Source organism: Puma concolor, chromosome B4 (genome assembly GCF_028749965.1).
Source record: "Puma concolor isolate L17-30 chromosome B4, mPumCon1.1.hap2, whole genome shotgun sequence".
Taxonomy (NCBI): domain Eukaryota; kingdom Metazoa; phylum Chordata; class Mammalia; order Carnivora; family Felidae; genus Puma; species Puma concolor.
This window is the reverse complement of record NC_141673.1, coordinates 94646759-94664777: the sequence shown is the minus strand read 5'-3', so window position 1 is coordinate 94664777 and position 18019 is coordinate 94646759. Positions and strand designations below refer to the sequence as shown.

The 18019-nt window shown below is 39.1% G+C and overlaps 1 protein-coding gene across 2 annotated transcripts in view; it reads left to right on the top strand.

The window, feature by feature from the left end:
- The window catches only part of PDE6H (phosphodiesterase 6H), a 186692-nt gene that overhangs the window by 33323 nt on the left and 135350 nt on the right, over positions 1-18019 (top strand). The window lies entirely within an intron of this gene.

Sequence of the window (18019 nt, the reverse complement as noted above, 5' to 3'; positions counted from 1 at the left end):
TTCCCATTAACACTTCCCATTTCACTATTTAACTGTGAAGAGAGACTAAATCTTGTTCTTAGAAATTCTGGTATTTTTGGGGGTGACTGTGTGACCCAGTCTGTTAAGTGTCTGACTTTGGATCAGGTTATGCTCTCACAGTTCATGAGTTTGAGCCCCACATTGGGCTCTGTGCTGACAGCTCAGAGCCTGGAACCTGCTTTGGATTCTGTGTCTCCCTTTCTCTCTGCCCTTCTCCCACGCACGCTCTGTCTCTCTCTCTCTCAAAAATAAATAAACATTAAAAAACCCATGAAATTATGGTATTCTTTTCAGCATCCTAAAATAGTTTGTAATCTAAATTTTCTGATGATCACAGCAGTTCTGTCTCATGACAGAAGTCCAGAGTATTCACACAAGTATTAAAGGGGATACAAAATTACCCATAACCTATCACCTGGACAAGGGTACTATTTAGATTTAGATTTTGGTATTACACAACACACACACACACACACACACACACACACACACACACACACATTTAGGACTGAATTAATATAGTATGCAATTTTCATACTGTTTTTTCCCTTAACATTTTTAATGTAAGCACATCTCCCTATAGTTTAATAATTATTGAAAACATGACTTTTTTTTATAGCTGCACAGTATTCCACCATAGGTGCTACAATGCAATGAAATATGGAATGGATCCATGCATCCATCTCAGAAACAGATTGATCAATGAATAGAACATAATAGTACCTCCCTTATCCAACGCTTTGACCTGTTTTTAATTCTTACAATAGCTTCTGGCCCTGAGAAATCAATCAATTAAATAAATAAATAAATAAATAAATAAATAAATAAATAAATAAAAACAATTATCATTATTTGTGCCAAGGTTTATTGAATAAATATCTTATATTTAGCTTGCTTTCAACTTTGTGCTATTATAAGCAATGATTTGTGAGCCTGTTTGGGACATAAATCTTTGTGTGTTTCTCTTCTTGCAACTTTAAGATGCAAATCTGGAGATGTGACCACAGATCGTTGAAATGCATATTTTTTGGACTTAAAGGAAAACACGATAAAATAAATATCCCTTTAAGACTTTTAAATTCTTAAGATTCCTCATTATCAACCATCAATTTGGGAGACTGAGGTGTGGTGAAGAGCACTAGAGTCTGAAAACTTGAACTATGGGCTTAATTCTACAGCTTGCTGGCTGGATCAAGAAGAATAAGCAGGCTGGCTTAGTGGGTTAAGCGTCAGGATCTTGATTCTGGCTCAGGTCATAATTTCCAGGTTCATGAGATCAAGCACTGCATTGGGCTCTGCACTGACAGGCTCTGTGCTGACAGCGTAGAGCCTGTTTGGGATTCTCTTTCTTCATCTCTCTCTGCCCCTGCTCCCCACCCCCCAAATAAATAAACAAAAAAAAGAAGAAGAAGAAGAAGAAGAAGAAGAAGAAGAAGAAGAAACAGCAAGTTGTGCTGAGCTTCAGTTTCCTAACCTTATAGGGTTGTCAAAAGTAAATAACAGTTACCTTTTATTGGGAGTGTACTGTGTTTCAAGACCCTTTTTTTAGTATCTCAACCTACAAGACCACTGTGAGGAGATAGTTTAACTTCCACGTCACAGGTGCATTTCCTGAGGCTGTGTGAGGTTAAAGAGACTGCCAGTGATCACAGGTTCATTCCTCTCCTCCCATTGGCTCCCTGTCTCCAAAAACTCTGAAGGAGTCTGTCATTTTATTTCTATTGTCTGTAAACATTTGCTAGTTTTCCTTAAGTGTGACTTCCACTTCCAGAATAATACCACTAGGGGGAAGCAGGAAACCTTGTAACCTTTTTATATAGTTCCTTTGTCCAGAATTTAAAGGAGCTGGAAGAAAGAGGGGAAAAAGGGAGGGAAGGAGAGACAGAGACAGAGCAGAGAGTGGGTCTAAGAACAGTAGTGAGAAGTTGAGACTATTGTCGTTGAGCTGATTAAAGAGAGAGGGAGGGAGGGATGGAGGAAAGGAAGAGAGAACTCTGACAATAAAATGGAATAGGGAAAGACAAGAGGTCTGATGTGTGTGTGTACGTTTTTGGATTAAAATGAAAACAATATTTTCTGATAATGTTTTTTAAAAAATAATTATTTTGAGAGAGAGAGAGAGAGAGAGAGAGAGAGAGAGAATGAGCGAGGGAGGGACAGAGAAAGAGGGAGAGAGAATCCCAAGCAGGCTCTGTGCTGTCAGTTCAGAGTCCAATGAGGGGCTTGATCTCATGGACCATTGTTGCAGGATCCTTTACCTCAATACCCTGGGGTTCGTTGTCTCCCCGGCTTGAAGAAAAGAAGTGGAATGTAAAAATGTGAGAAGTGAAAATGTGCAGCAGGCAAAAGTTTATTACAGTATAAGATTAGAAAGTAAGAATAGTATGAAAGCTCTCTTTGCAGAGAAGGAGCATGTGAAAGTGAACGCCCCCGACTATAGGCAAGGCTCTTTGCTTTAGAAGGTTCCGGTCAGTCCCCCCATACTTTCCCCCTTGTTTCTTCTCAGTTTTCATCCTTATTGGCTTGATAACTCTAGGTGCTGGGTTGTCCATTCCTGGTTGGCTCGATTCCATTGTGTTAGGAGTCCGACTATGGTCATACTATCCCTTGTATAACATAAGTTTTATGTTTACTTCTTTTAGTTAGGTATTTTGACTGTCAAATTCCTGAGGAGAACCTGAGGGGGAGGAGGTGGTATCTGTTAACATTCTTAAGAGGGACCTTAGGCCTGAAGGAGCTTTCTGTGGTCAGATGCTCCCAGCATTGTTCGAAAATATGTGTTGTTTTTCACCCTGGGACCTCAGGTTCTAACCTTTCCCTCCCTGCCTATTTTATCCTACCTTTCCCTTATCATACCCAGAGATCATGACCTGAGCCGAAACCAGGAGTCAGATGCTTAACCGACTGAGCCACCCAGGCGCCCCTTTCTGACAATATGTAGAGTCATGAAAAAGTCATCTTTTGCCTTGGGGGCTATTTTATGAAAGTTCCCATGTGATAATTTAATATTAGTTCATTTAGAGCTGGGAGTTCACTCCATTATCATTTTCTTGATACCCAGTTCCTTAAAATGCAATCTATCTCTGCTGTCTTGATGGGTAAAAGGGATGTGGGCTTTGAAATCGCACAGAACTGTGTTGGTATTTTGCCTTTATGTCTTCCTTCTTTTTGTGAATTTGAACAAGTTATGTTGGTTCTCAGTCTCATTTTCTTCACATGTAAAACTGAAGGTGGTATCACTCTTATAGGGCTGTGATGGCAGTGAAATTGAGATACTCTATAAAATATCATGGAATGGATCCATGAACCATACTGTCTCGGAAGCAGATTGATTAGTGAATAGAGAGGCACTTTGGTTCAATTCCTAGTTCTATTATGACCTTAATGTCTGACCACGGGCACAGTATTTTACCTCTCTGCTCCTCAGTTTCCTGTTTCCTAGTGCCACTGACACCAGCTTCTCAAGGCAGGTGGGCTCAGCTCACGCTCTACTCAGATTTGTGAAGACCAACAACTCACAGGGTGTCCAACAAAGTAAAAGTTAATTTTTATTATTTTTTTTCCAAATAAACAGCTGTTTAAGAAAAGGTTTTCAAAAAAAAAAAAGAAAGAAAGAAAAGGTTTTCTAGAATAAATTCTAAACATTCTAGACTAGTTTTGTAAAGCTACTAAAGCTACTTTTGGAGCATAGGTTGAAGTAGTCCTAGAGGGTCTTGTCCCGGGGGAACTGTGTCCTTTGCCACCAACCTAAAGGTTTTGTAATGGCCCTGAGTACTTCCTGTTTGGATTTTATTAAACTCCTTTGGACCTGTGTCAATTTAAGGCCAGAAATCCTTGTTATCTGCCAGAAATCCTTTGTTATCCAAAGGAAGGTAGTTTGATAGAGACCCCCAAATTTGGTAATTTGGGATGGTTTTAACATCTTGTTAGTTCTCTTTTACCCTCAATACCCTTACAGAAGTGAGCAAAACTTCTTTAATCATTTCATATTTTTATAACTTTTATTTAGATAAAAATTTTAACTCACAGAAACATTTCAAGTCTGTATAAGGAACATGCATATGTCCAAGGAATTCCCCCATACCCTATCCATAATAGATAGCACACATGTTTAGATTTCTAGATTTTCCCCCACTTGCTCTATCATTCTCTTACTTTTTTTTTAAACCACCTGAGAATTAATCATAGACATCATCCCCCTGTGAAAAGATAAACTGAGGCATATTAAAAATGTTAAGAACTTATTTGTGCAAAAATAGATTCAAATCAGGCAGCACCAGACCAGAAGTGATTAGGAGAGCTCCACCAATAGGGTCCAGAGGCAAGATTTTTATGGAGAAAGGTGGAAGCAAAGCAAGGACATTATTTGATTGGCTGTAGTGTAAGCATTTGCCTCATTTGGGAAAGCTTAGTTGGCTGTTTGTGATTGGTTGTCTTTAGGTTCTGATTTCTTAACCTTGAGGTCTTTACATGCTTAGGTTTTGGTTTGCTTACATCGGTTATTAAGGTACTAGAACCTTCTCAGTCAAATGACTTCCTTGTTTAATTAATTTAATGTACTTCACGCTTAAATACCTCAGAATTTATTTTCTAAAGACAAAGATTTTTTTTTACATAACCACAATACAATTACCAATGATGAGGTTTTTTTGGGGTGATAGTGGGGTTCGTGGGGTCCAGAGCCAACGACCAAGAAAGAATTCTTAAAGACGTCTTTGTTGCAAAAAGGTGATTTATTGAAGCACGGGGACAGGACCTGTGGCCAAGAAGAGCTACTCTGGACCACAGGAGAGACTGGTTATACACTATGGGGTCGGGGAAAGTAAAGTCGAGGGGAAGTTTCCTGTGAGATTTTCATATGCTAAGATTACAGGATCCTGGAGGCCTAGCTATTGTCAAGCTAGGGTTGTTTTTCCCTCTAGCAAAGCATTGACATTAAGATAATAAGGAGTTTCTGGAGAAACTTTGTTCTGCCAGCCTCCAGTATTTGTCAAAGGGCTGAGGTTATAAGGAAATTGGGTTCTATCTGCCATTTCCTTCTGCCTTTGTTTCTCACATCACTATGGAGGGGTGATGTTGGGTCTCCAGGAAATGGAGTCTATTGGTTTCTGGAGATTAGGCTATTGATAAGATTGCCTTTTTCTTGTGATTTACTAAGATATTTGTCAATAGATGGAGACTCAAATCCTGCAGGACTATGATCTCTATTAGTTATCCCTTTGTTTTTCTCCTTTCCTTTGTTCTTGGGCAAGCAGGAGTGCCCAAGGAATATCACAAGTATGGCACCTGGGGGATGGGGAGCGTTGGCGGCCTGTCAGCTTGGCTTATGCTCCCTTATCAACCAATATCAAGAAATGTAACATTTATACAATACTATTATCTTACACATAGTCCATAAATGATTTCATCAACTCTTCCTATAATTCCCTTTCTGGCTATTTTCCAGGATCACCCTTTGCATTTAGTTGTCAAGTTTCTTTAGTATCTTTAAACTGAAACATTTTCCTCAGTATTTATATTGCTTTTTGACCTTGACGTTTTTGAAAATTATAGGCCAGTTATTCTGTAGATGTCTCTCATTTGGGGCTTCTCTATTATTTCCTGATGATTAGTTTCAGGTCATAGAGTTTTGGCAGGGAAATCACAGAAGAGATGTGCTATCCCAGGAGGCACTTGCATCCATTATTTCAATATATTTGTAATAATAGTTGTTAGATCAATAGCTTCATTCTGAAACATATTATCTAACCTTTCTTATTTCCACTTTTTTTTTAAGTATAGGACCTTAGTGTTGGGAATTGTCTTCTACCCACGGTGAATTTCCCCCTCAACATTCTTACAGAATAACTTCTGTTGTGTGTGTTCTTGTAATATTGAGATTTATAGTAAATAAATATTTGCTCTTGTCCATGGTTTGTGGCACACACCTCCTAGAACTTTTGTAATTTCTTAAGCACTAAGAGCTATAGGGACATCTTTTCCAGTTCCTCAAACAGCTCCAGAGCCAAAAGGGTGAAATTGGTGTCTTTTGTTATTCCAAACAATTCCACTGAGGTTATGTTAATGAAGTGGTGTTTTAAAGGCCCTAAGGAGGTTCTAGTTCAAGATGGCCACTTTAGGAAGACTCTGAACTCACTTCCTTCGGGGAACACACCAAATTAAACTTATTAATAGAACAATTCCTCCTGAAGAACTGAGGGCTGACTAAACAGCTACTGAGCAACCAAAGACAGAGAGAATGGCATTGGAACTGCAAGAGAGACAGAGACACAGTAACAAATGGAACCCCCGCCATTGAGGCTGCAAACATAGTGGGGAGGGATAGTACTGAGGTTCTGGGAATAGATCTGTGGGTCCTTGAGCACAGGACAAAAGCCATGGTTTAAAAGGGCAACTAGCAAACAAAAGAGACAACGCTAGAACCCTGGCAAGTGGTGGAGGAGCTTTGGGAAACCTTTCCAGGTCAGAGGGACATGGTTTACCTTTTCACCCACATAGACCGGAGCAGGGTCTGGACACCGAAACAGACAGGTGCGGTTGTCTCAGTGAGACTGGGACTTAAGTGAGCCCAGGAGTCACAAACCCACATCAGCACTAGTCATGCTGGGGCACAGAAAAAGGAACTGAGTTTTAAAAGGTCCCAGGAAGGGGCACCCGGGTGGCTCAGTCAGTTAAACAGTCTACTCTTGATCTCAGCTCAGGGTCATGAGTTCAAGCCCCACATTAGACTCCATGCTGGGCGTGAAGTGTACTTTAAAAAAAAAAGGGCCAAGGAGATGTGGGAATGCTCTCCCCCTGCCACCTTAAAATCCCACACTGGATCAGGGTCTGGACATCATAAGGTATGGGTTGGGATGGCATAATTGGTGGGTCCAGATGCCATAACTGGTGAGTTGGATTGGCACAGAAAGCTTATGACCTCAGCAAGTCCAGGGTCGACAAACCCACACCAGCCCTAGCCATGCTGGGACACAGAACTGCAGGAACATTCTCTCCCCCTCCACTTTAAAAGCACAGACCGTAGGAAGGTCAGAATACCATAAGGTAAAGTGTTCGTTGCCATAAAGGGCAGGTTCAGAATGCATCCTTGGAGGGTCCTGATGCCCCAATGAGCAGGTCTAGAAACCATAACTGGTGGATCCATTCATCACAGGGAACTTGTAACCTCAACAAGTGCAGGAACCTAAAGCCCACACTACCCACCCCCACATCACACTGAGGCACAGAAAAAAAAAAGACGAGGTTTAAAAGGTCTGAGAAACTGTGGGAAAGTTCTCTCCCCATCTACCTAAAAAGGCCAGACTAGAGCAGAGTCCAGCTCACAGAGAGCTTGTGACTTCAGCGAGACCAGGGTCCATAAGCCCACACCAGTCAACCTTTGGTGTTGGGGTATAGAAAACACGTCATGATTTTGTGGACTTTTAAAATTTTTTAAATATTTTTTTAATTCAACATATATATTTTTTATTTTAAAAATTTGTCTTGTTTTGTTTTTATTTTTATTTTTTGGTTTTGTTATTTTCTTTCTGCTTTTTTCTTTTCTATAATTTTTTCTTTTCTTTTTCTATTATTATTATTATTATTTTCTTTATTCTTTCTGTAAAAAATCATAGTTTAAAGGAGGCTGCACACTGAAAACCATAAAACATGGATGAAAGAAATTAAAGATGATACAAGCAAATGGAAAGGTATCCCATGCTCATGAATTGGAAAAATTAATGTTGTCAAAATGTCCATATTACTTAAAGCAATCTACAGATTCAATGCAATCCCTATCAGAATATCAACAGCATTTTCCACAAAACTAGAACAAATAATACTAAAATTTTTATGGAATCACAGAAGACCCCAAACAGCCAAAGCAATCTGGAGAAAGGAGAACAAAGCTGGAGGTATCACAGTTATGGATTTCAAGATATACTACAAAGCTGCAGTAGTCAAAACAACAGGTAGGGGGAAAAAAGACACATAGATCAATAGAACAGAATAGACACCCCAGAAACAAACCCACCTTTTTATGACCAATTAGCCTATGACAAAAGAGGCAAGAATATACGGTGGGGAAAAGACAATTTTTTCAATAAATGGTACTGGGAAAACCTGACAGCTACATTTGAAAGAATAAAACTAAACTACTTTCTAATATTATACACAAAAATAAACTCAAAGTGGATTGAAGACCCAACTATGATACCTGAAACCATAAAATTCCTCGAAAAAAACACAGACAGCAATTTCTCTGACATCAGCCGTCACAACATTTTTCTAGCTATATCTCCTAAGACAAGGGAAACAAAAACAAAAATAAACTATTGGGACTACATCAAAATAAAAAGCTTTTGCGCAGCAAAACAAAACAAAAGGATAGCCTACTAAATGGGAGAAGATATTTGAAAATGATATATCTGATAAGGGGTTGATATCCAAAATATATAAAGAATTACATAGCTCAACACCAAAAAACAAAAAACAAAAACAAAAACAAAAAACCCCAAATAATCCAAATAAAAATGGGCAGAGGACCTGAATAGACATTTTTCCAAAGGATACATCCAGATGTCCAAGATACGTGAAAAAATGCTCGGCATCAGTGATCATCAGGGAAATGCAAATCAGAACCACAATGAGATATCACCTCACACCTGTCAGAATAGCTAAAATCAAGAAGACAAGAAACAAGTGTTGGCAAGCATGTGGAGAAGAAAGAACCCTTGTGCACTACTGGTCAGAATGTAAATTTTTACTGCCACTGTGGAAAATAGTATGGAGGTTCCTCAAAAAATTAAAAATAGAAATTCTATATGATCCAATAATTCCACTACTGGGTATTTACCCAGGAAAAATGAAAACACTAACTTGAAAAAATACATGCACCCCTCTGTTTATTGCAGCATTGTTTATAATAGCCAAGACACAGAAGCAACCTAAGTGTCCATCAATAGATGAATGGATACAGGAAATGTTTTACATACATAATGGAATATTACACAGCCATAAAAAGGATGAGAATTGTGCCATTTGAGACAACAGGGATGAACTAGAAGGTATTGTGCTAAGTGAAATGAGTCAGACTGAGAAAAACAAATATTATATGACTCCACTCATAAATGGAGTCTTAAAAAGTAAGTGAAAACAAAATCAGAACTATAAATACAGAGAACAAACTGATGGTTGTCAGAAGAGAAGGGATAGGGAGGTGGGCAAAATGGGTGAAGGAGAGAGGGAGATACGGGTCTCTGGTTATGGAATGAGTAAGTCACAAGAATAAAAAGCAGGGCATAAGGAATACAGTTAATGATATTGTAAAAGCAGTGTAATAGCACAGATAGTAGCTATACTAGTGGTGAACATAATATAATGTAATAACTTGTCAGATCATTAAGTTGTACATTTGAAACTAATATAACATTGTGTGTCAACTATACTCAAAAACATAAATAAAATACAATAAATAAATACAATAAAGTTGAAAAAAAGCCTTCTAGGTCCAAGTATCTCTTTTATGTAACTGGCATTTGGGGAAATTAATATGTCAAGGAATCTTAAACATAGACTTACTGCAAGTGTATAAAATAATGTACGTTCTTGCATTTTTCAGAGGAGATAGTCCATAACTTATATTAGAGTCTCAAGCTATTTGTAACCATAAAAATTAAACAATAATTTTAAATATGTTATTTTTAGATAAAAATTACTTATATGTCATTTTTAAAAAGCCCATAAAGATGGTTGCCAGGGGAACCAAACCAATGTTAGAGGGTTGGAACTTTCAATCCCACTATCTCTAGGGAGGGGAGGTGGCTGAAAGTTGAATAATCACCAATGGCCAATGATATATTGATCATGCCTATGTAAAGAAGCCTCCACAAAAATCCATCAGGCTGGAATTTGGAGAGCTTCCATGTTGGCGCACACACCCACATTCCAGGATGGTGGCACACCCCACTTCCACTGGGCCAGAAGCTCTTGCACTTAGGACCCTTCTGGATCTTGCTTTATGTACCTCTTCATCTTGCTTATCTGTATCCTTTATAATAAACTGGCAAATGTAAGGAAGTGTTTTTCTGAGTTCTGTGAGCAGTTCTAGCACAGTAATTGAACCCAAGGAGGGGATCTTGAGAATCTCTGATTTATAGCAATTTGGTTAGAAGCACAGGTTGATAAACTGGACTTGTGATTGGCGTCTAAAGCGGGGGCAGCAGTCTAGAAGGACTGAGTGAACCCTTCACCTGTGGAATCTGATATTATCTCTGAGTAGATTATAAGACTCAGGTGGATTGAATTAATTATAGGCCACCCAGCCACTGTTGCAGAATTGCTTAATGTGTGAAAATCCCATCCCACACATCTGGTGTCAGAAGTGAAGTGGCATTGTAGCTGAGTATTGAGAGTAAGGAGACATATAGGAGTGTTTGCCTTGATAGCCCCCACACAACAGTTGGCACTCAATAAGTGTTTGCTGAATGAATGAATGAGTGAATGAATGAGCACTTGCAAACTTTCAGTAACTGGACAGTTTCCACCACCCTAGGAAGTTGACATTTGCATTAGAAATGAGAAATGGAAGAGCTGACATTTCCAATAATCTTCTAGCCATTTGTTCAAGTTCATTTCTCTCAAGAAACATGGGAGAATAAACAATGAATAAATACAAAGAAAGTAAACAAGGAAGGAAGGAAGGCAGAAGGAATCAAGAACTAAATGAAAGAAAAAGTGGCTGAAGGAAAGCAGAAAGACAAGGAACGAAAGGAAGAAAAGAAAAAAGATAACTTCAAAAATTATGAAGACATTTTATTAAGTTGCTGTAATCTTACCCACTTTTTTCTTTGCTGGTACATGTGCATACCCCGACTGGGGCAATATTGTCTTCGAGGATGAAGCGATGAATGGAAGGAGACAGGAAGACTAGGAAACTTAAAGCTGGAAGAGAAGGTAGAAAGGACTAGGGGTTAGACAGACAAGACAAGATTCCTTCAAGATGCTCTGAGGCCCAGGCTCACAGGCAAGACAAAGGTCCAAGGACTATGGTTGGGTCTGTCTGTAGCTCTGGGTGCATAACTGGCAGCAGAAGATCCATCATAACTCTGGGACCATCCCAACACTTGGGAAGAACAGAGTGAGAATACCAGGCAAGGGAGTAGCCATCCATCATGCATTTGCTTATAACATATTTGCTGAGCTCTGTCTGAGGTCCTGGAGATTCAGCAAAAACAACCAGAAAGGTCCTGACTCTCAAGGAACTTAGATTTATGCAATTTTGAGGGTCAGCTCATAGGTAACAGGGGCTTAACACTTGGAAGAAAATTCAGGCAAAAACCTCCATCTTTCAAAAGGGTCCTATCTATCTATCTATCTATCTATCATAATCATCTATCATCTGTCATTTTTACTTTCTGTCATATTATATATATATATGTTATATATATAATATATATATAATATATATTATACTAGTCAGATTAATTAATTAATTAATCCTATACCTCAGGAGATTAGAACTGAAGCATAGCCCCCAAGTGAGCAATTTTTAGTAGAGAATGGAAGCTATAAAATTTTGAAGACATAGGATTGAGGGTAGTGGAAGCTAATTACATTTCTAGGGAGAGGTCTGTAATCCCAGATAAATCCTGAGAGCAAGTTCTTGTTTGGGAGAATTGTAAATGAGAAGACCGGCTTCCAACACCCAGGCCCTGGGTCTCTCTGAGATGCGCATATGAGGCTGGGTGTATGGCAATCTGGATGTGAACAGGATTGAGTTTTTCAGAGATGGAATGAGTGGGACCCTCTGTGGGAAACTGAGGCTGGTAGAAATGGGAGGAAACAAGGAAGGAGCAGTATTACGGCATGAGCAGCCCTGCAGGCACTCTAGTGAGATTGCTGACATCTCTATTTGGGGGGTTTAATTTTTTTTCTTCAATATATGAAATTTATTGTCAGATTGGTTTCCATACAACGCCCAGTGCTCATCCCAAAAGATGACCTCTTCAATACCCACCCTCCCCTTCCTCCCACCCCCCGTCAACCCTCAGTTTGTTCTCAGTTTTTAAGAGTCTCTTATGCTTTGGCTCTCTTCCACTCTAACCTCTTTTTTTTTTTTTTTTTCCTTCCCCTCCCCCATGGGTTTCTGTTAAGTTTCTCAGGATCCACATAAGAGTGAAACCATATGGTATCTGTCTTTCTCTGTATGTCTTACTTCATTTAGCATCACACTCTCCAGTTCCATCCACATGCTACAAAGGGCCGTATTTCATTCTTTCTCATTACCACGTAGTACTCCATTGTGTATATAAACCACAATTTCTTTATCCATTCATCAGTTGATGGACATTTAGGCTCTTTCCATAATTTGGCTATTGTTGAGAGTGCTGCTATGAACATTGGGGTACAAGTGCCCCTATGCATCAGTACTCCTGTATCCCTTGGATAAATTCCTAGCAGTGCTATTGCTGGGTCATAGGGTAGGTCTATTTTTAATTTTTTGAGGAACCTCCACACTGTTTTCCAGAGTGGCTGCACCAATTTGCATTCCCACCAACAGTGCAAGAGGGTTCCCGTTTCTCCACATCCTCTCCAGCATCTATAGTCTCCTGATTTGTTCATTTGGTGACTCTGACTGGCGTGAGGTGATATCTGAGTGTGGTTTTGATTTGTATTTCCCTGATGAGGAACGACGTTGAGCATCTTTTCATGTGCCTGTTGGCCATCCGGATGTCTTCTTTAGAGAAGTGTCTATTCATGTTTTCTGCCCATTTCTTCACTGGGTTATTTGTTTTTCGGGTGTGGAGTTTGGTGAGCTCTTTATAGATTTTGTATGTGAGTGTGTGTGTGTGTATGATAATATAATATTTTGGATGCAAGTATTCTTCATGATAAAGAGTTTTCTATTGAGCTATGTTCGTTCACTTTCTGCCCTTTCCTCACTTTGGTACATGTTTTGATTGATGCCCTTGTTCTTTCTCATGTACAGGGAGGAGCTTGCTAGGTATTGACCAAAGTTTCCAACCAACAGATGCAAATCTGTGCTCCATGGCTTAGTAGTTGTAAATTCAGTTCCACGCTTATGTTGACTGCTAGACGCTGGTGAAATTAAGGTACTTCTGTTTTGGTATAATAGTTTTATATTCAATAATATTTTCTTTGCACATTTTCATTTTGTTCATTAAAGGGCAAGGGACTGGGAGGGTTTATACCAGGTTAACATCTGTATCCTGTGTGTGTGATCGGTCCCTTTCTTGCATTTCCTGTATGATGTATCTCTACCACTGATCAGAAAACAGTCATTCAGGGAGGATGAACCTTACTCTTCTCCTGATGCTCATAGTGAATAAATACTTTTGTGACTCAGAAGTCTGCCTCTGGAATCATTCTTTTAACCCATTACTCCTTCTGCTTCTCTGGGTTCATAAACCACTCCCTCGAAATATAATTAACTTTTAGTACCTTCAGTCCTGAGTGTGTCTTAAAAACTTTGTAGTTTCTGTCTTCTAATAAAAATTGATGGCCTTTCTTCTCCACCCAGGTATTGTGTCTCTGAGAAGAGAGGTGTATTCTGGGTTCACTGCTCATTGATGTTTCTTGAGAGTTGGGCAAAGTGACTATCTTTTAATGGATGGTGGTGAAAATAGAGAATAATCTATGCTACAGCCATTTTTTTCTCCTAGGTTCTATGAATATCTGAAATCAAAATGACTTATCAATTTAAAGATTAAATGATTTATCAATTTAATTTTCTTTTAAAAACTCTTATCTTCTACTTGAAAAATTGATGTTTGAGTCATAAATATAATATTAGTCTTATTCTATAAAATTAATTACCCTGGACTTATGCTAACAGAACTTTTGCTCTCCTCTTACTCTGAGGCATGTCACAAATCTTACATTAATTAACAATGACTGGTACAAACAAATCACATTTCTTTAATCATTAGCTTTTTTCCCCCCTACTAACTAGAGGAGAAAACGTTTCAGTCTGCCTTATCCCAAATGTAATAATGTATCAAATAGCACATAGTATTACATCAGTTTTGTCTAATCCCAATGTATTCACTGTTGTTTTGAATAATCTCTGATAGTGGTGGCCAAATCCCTTCTCCCTCTTTCTTTTCTAAACTTGAAAATCCTATTTTGTTCTTCCAAGTTTTCTTTTTCCAGACTCAACATTCTGACTCCACCCTTCCTTAGACTCTATCATCCTGGCCATCTTCCTCTTTCAATTCCAGTAACTCAATGACCCTTGTGAAACATGGCAACAGGACACCACACATGTGTCTAATTAATGGGACTGAAACTTCTTTTGTTCTGAACACTCTCCACTGTTGCAACCTAAGGTGAAGCAGCTTTTGGGGGACTATATCATTTTTTTGAATCACTGAATTCACACCTATTAGAAATTATGTTATTTGCACATGAACTTCTACTGTTAAGTCAGATATCACCAATAATATGCACCTGTAAATTTGAAGTAGATTTAGCAAGCTGACTTTTAGGACCTGACATTTATGCCTACTTAACCTCTTTATTTTAACCTGTCAATGACTTCATGAATCCTGATTCTGATATGTAGTGTTACAGCAATAACTCATTGTTTAATTTCACGCAAAAATCAGAATACTATTCTTTTTTTATAGCTTCATCAAAACATTAATTAAAATATTAAAAACAGCACAAGACTAAGTAGAGATTCCTGGGTATGATAATAGGTGTTTCTTTTAGGTTGAAATTATGTATTTAATTAATTAATTAATTAATTTGAAATTATGCATTTTAAAGTTCTCTTTAGTTATACATCAATCAGTTAGTCAGCTCAACTAGGTTTGAACACATCTAATTCTGCTAACATCTTAACCAGGTTCACAATTTATCAGGTGAAATCAAAGGATAGTTTAACACGCAAAATGTTTAAAAACTTTTCTAAAAATGCTGTTAGATGCATGAAAAGATGCTCAACATCACTCATCATCAGGGAAATACAAATCAAAACCACACAGAGATAACACCTCACACCAGTCAGAGTGGCTAAAATTAACAACTCAGGAGACAACAGATGTTGGTGAGGATGTGAAGAAAGGGGAACCCTCTTGCACTGGTGGTGGGAATGCAAACTGGTGCAGCCACTCTGGAAGACAGTTGTGGAGGTTCCTCAAAAAATTAAAAATAGAACTACCCTATGACCCAGCAATAGCACTACTAGAAATTTATCCGAAGGATAAAGGAGTGCTGATTCATAGGGGTACATGTACCCCAATGTTTATAGCAGCAGTTTCAACAATAGATAAATTATGGAAAGAGCCCAAATGTCCATCAACTGATGAGTGGATAAAAAAGATGTGGTATACACACACACACACACACACACACACACACACACACACACATACACACACACAAAATATGGAATACTACTTGGCAATGAAAAAGAATGAAATCTTGCCATTTTCATCAATGTGGATGGAATTGGGTATTATGCTAAGTGAAATAAGTCAGTCAGAGAAAGACAGATATCATATGTTCTCACTCATATGTGGAATTTGAGAAACTTAACAGAAGACCATGTGGGAAGGGAAGGAAAAAAATAGTTACAAACTGAGAGGGAGTCAAACCATAAGAGACTCTTAAATACAGAGAACAAACTGAGGGTTGATGGAGGTGGGGGGTTAAGGGGACAGGCAAAATGGGTGATGGGCATTGAGGAGGGCACTTGTGGGGATGAGCACTGGGTGTTGTATGTAAGTGATGAATCATGGGAATCTACTCCTGAAGCCAAGAGCACAGTGCATAGTCTGTATGCTAGCTAACTTGACAATAAATTATATTACAAAAAATGCTGTTAGGTGGGTTTGTACTCTCCATTTAGCCATAATTCACACCTTTTACTCTTAGACCAGTTTAATAGCATATGCTATCTACCCACCTGGACTCTTTAGACGTTTGAATATGCCAACCTTATCTGAGTCATTCCACTTAGGATGTAGAAACCTTAATAGACTATCACTCTCACTCTGAAAATGAGAAAAAAAAGCCAGATAATCTACAAAATCATAAATTTCCTGGAATCCGTGAAAGAACCAAGGTCACATGACAAACAGGTCAACTGAATTTCAAAGGGTAACAGACCCCCTGAGGAGATATGGGACACGTAAGTCGCTTCATCTTTGTTGAAATAGAAGAGAAAGATGCAACTGCCATAAAAGTAGGGAAAAAGTAAGCAGCCAAAATTTTAACACATTCTTTTTTTAAAAATTTTTTTTTCAACATTTATTTATTTTTGGGACAGAGAGAGACAGAGCATGAATGGGGGAGGGGCAGAGAGAGAGGGAGACACAGAATCGGAAACAGGCTCCAGGCTCTGAGCCATCAGCCCAGAGCCTGACGCGGGGCTCGAACTCACGGACCGCGAGATCGTGACCTGGCTGAAGTCGGACGCTTAACCGACTGCGCCACCCAGGCGCCCCAATTTTAACACATTCTTAAAGGTCAGGTGTGGGCTAGCAAAACCATTTAGAATCTTCTGAAGCTCCAGACTGAAAGAGAATAGACACTAATTCTCAAGATCAGAGATTCCTCCTTGGTGATGGAAACAGGTTCACAACTTCTCTCATTTAAAGCAAAGGCCATTTGCCTTTGAAGGAGAGGCAGGGAAACCCATCTGGCTCAGGAGCCTGACATGATAGAAAGCAAAGGTCTACTTCATTGGGAAGGGGTGGGAAACTTCCTTGCAAGATCCCTCATAGATACAAGGCAGAGTTTGGCTGTCATGATAAGGGGTAGAGGGGGAAATTAGGGTAGATAAAGGGAGTGCTGAGATAGTTCAATCCCAGAGGCCAGGCCAAGAGTCCTTCCTAAGGTTGAGGCTATAGAAGGAGGACAGAGAACCCCTTTCCCTGCTCCACAAGGAGCCTAGCAGCAAGCAGTAAGAAACAGCCAACTACTGCAGGGGGAGGAGCAAGATCACACAGAGAGATGATCTCCTACCCCTGGTAGTACAAGTGCACAAGACCTGCTGAAAACTGAGAGTAGAACAGAAACATGGAGAAAATCCATTAGGCACCTTAGACTCCACACCAGGCACAAGTTAACAGCAGTCCACCACTGGGGGAGTTTGAAGTCAGTGGTGCACTGAAGGCAGCTAGAGCAAAACAAAATCCAACACAGTTCAACTTTTGACTAGGTTGACTTAGTTCCCAACACTAATAGCCTGATAAGATGAGTGTCTCTTCAGGGCCAAATACCACTGACCTCGACTTTATTGTTTTCTACACACAGCATCAAGCCTTCAACCACAAATTATGACACGCATACAAAACCAAGAAAAACAATGTCCAAAGATCAATCTGTAGCGCCAAACATACAGATGGTCTGGGATCCAGATGTTAGAGCTATTAGGGATTTTAACTATGAGCAACAGGTTAGAAACATAATGAAAGTTGGTCAAATGCTTTCCTAAAATCTAGATATAACATGTTCCAACCCTATTTTTAAAAATTTTTTAATGTTTATTTATTTTTGAGAGAGAGACAGAGACAGAGCATGAGCAGGGGAGGGGCAGAGAGAGAGGGAGACACAGAATCCAAAGTAGGCTCCAGGCTCTGAGCTGTCAGCAGAGGGCCTGATGTGGGACTCAAACTTACCAGTTGTGAGATCATGACCTGAGCTGAAGTTTGCCGCAGACTGAGCCACCTAGGCATCCCTACCTGTTCCAACCTTCTTAACTCAGCTGTCATTTTAAGATCTTCTGCCTTCAGTTGTGTTTGTTCTCTCTTTGAACTTCTGGAAACCTATTTCATAAGAATCTGGTCTATCCTGTTTATCAATTTAAATTTCTTCATGCTAATCATCTTGTTTGTTTTACTTAATTTTCTAATTTTCCTCAGCATTTGGTATAGGTGCTCCTCAAATATTCTATACCTATCTTCAAAAAAAAAAAAAATGTGTTGCTTTGATTAGATTATCACCTCTTCTGTCTTTTCTTCTCTGTGCCTTCCAAATGACTTTGACATGT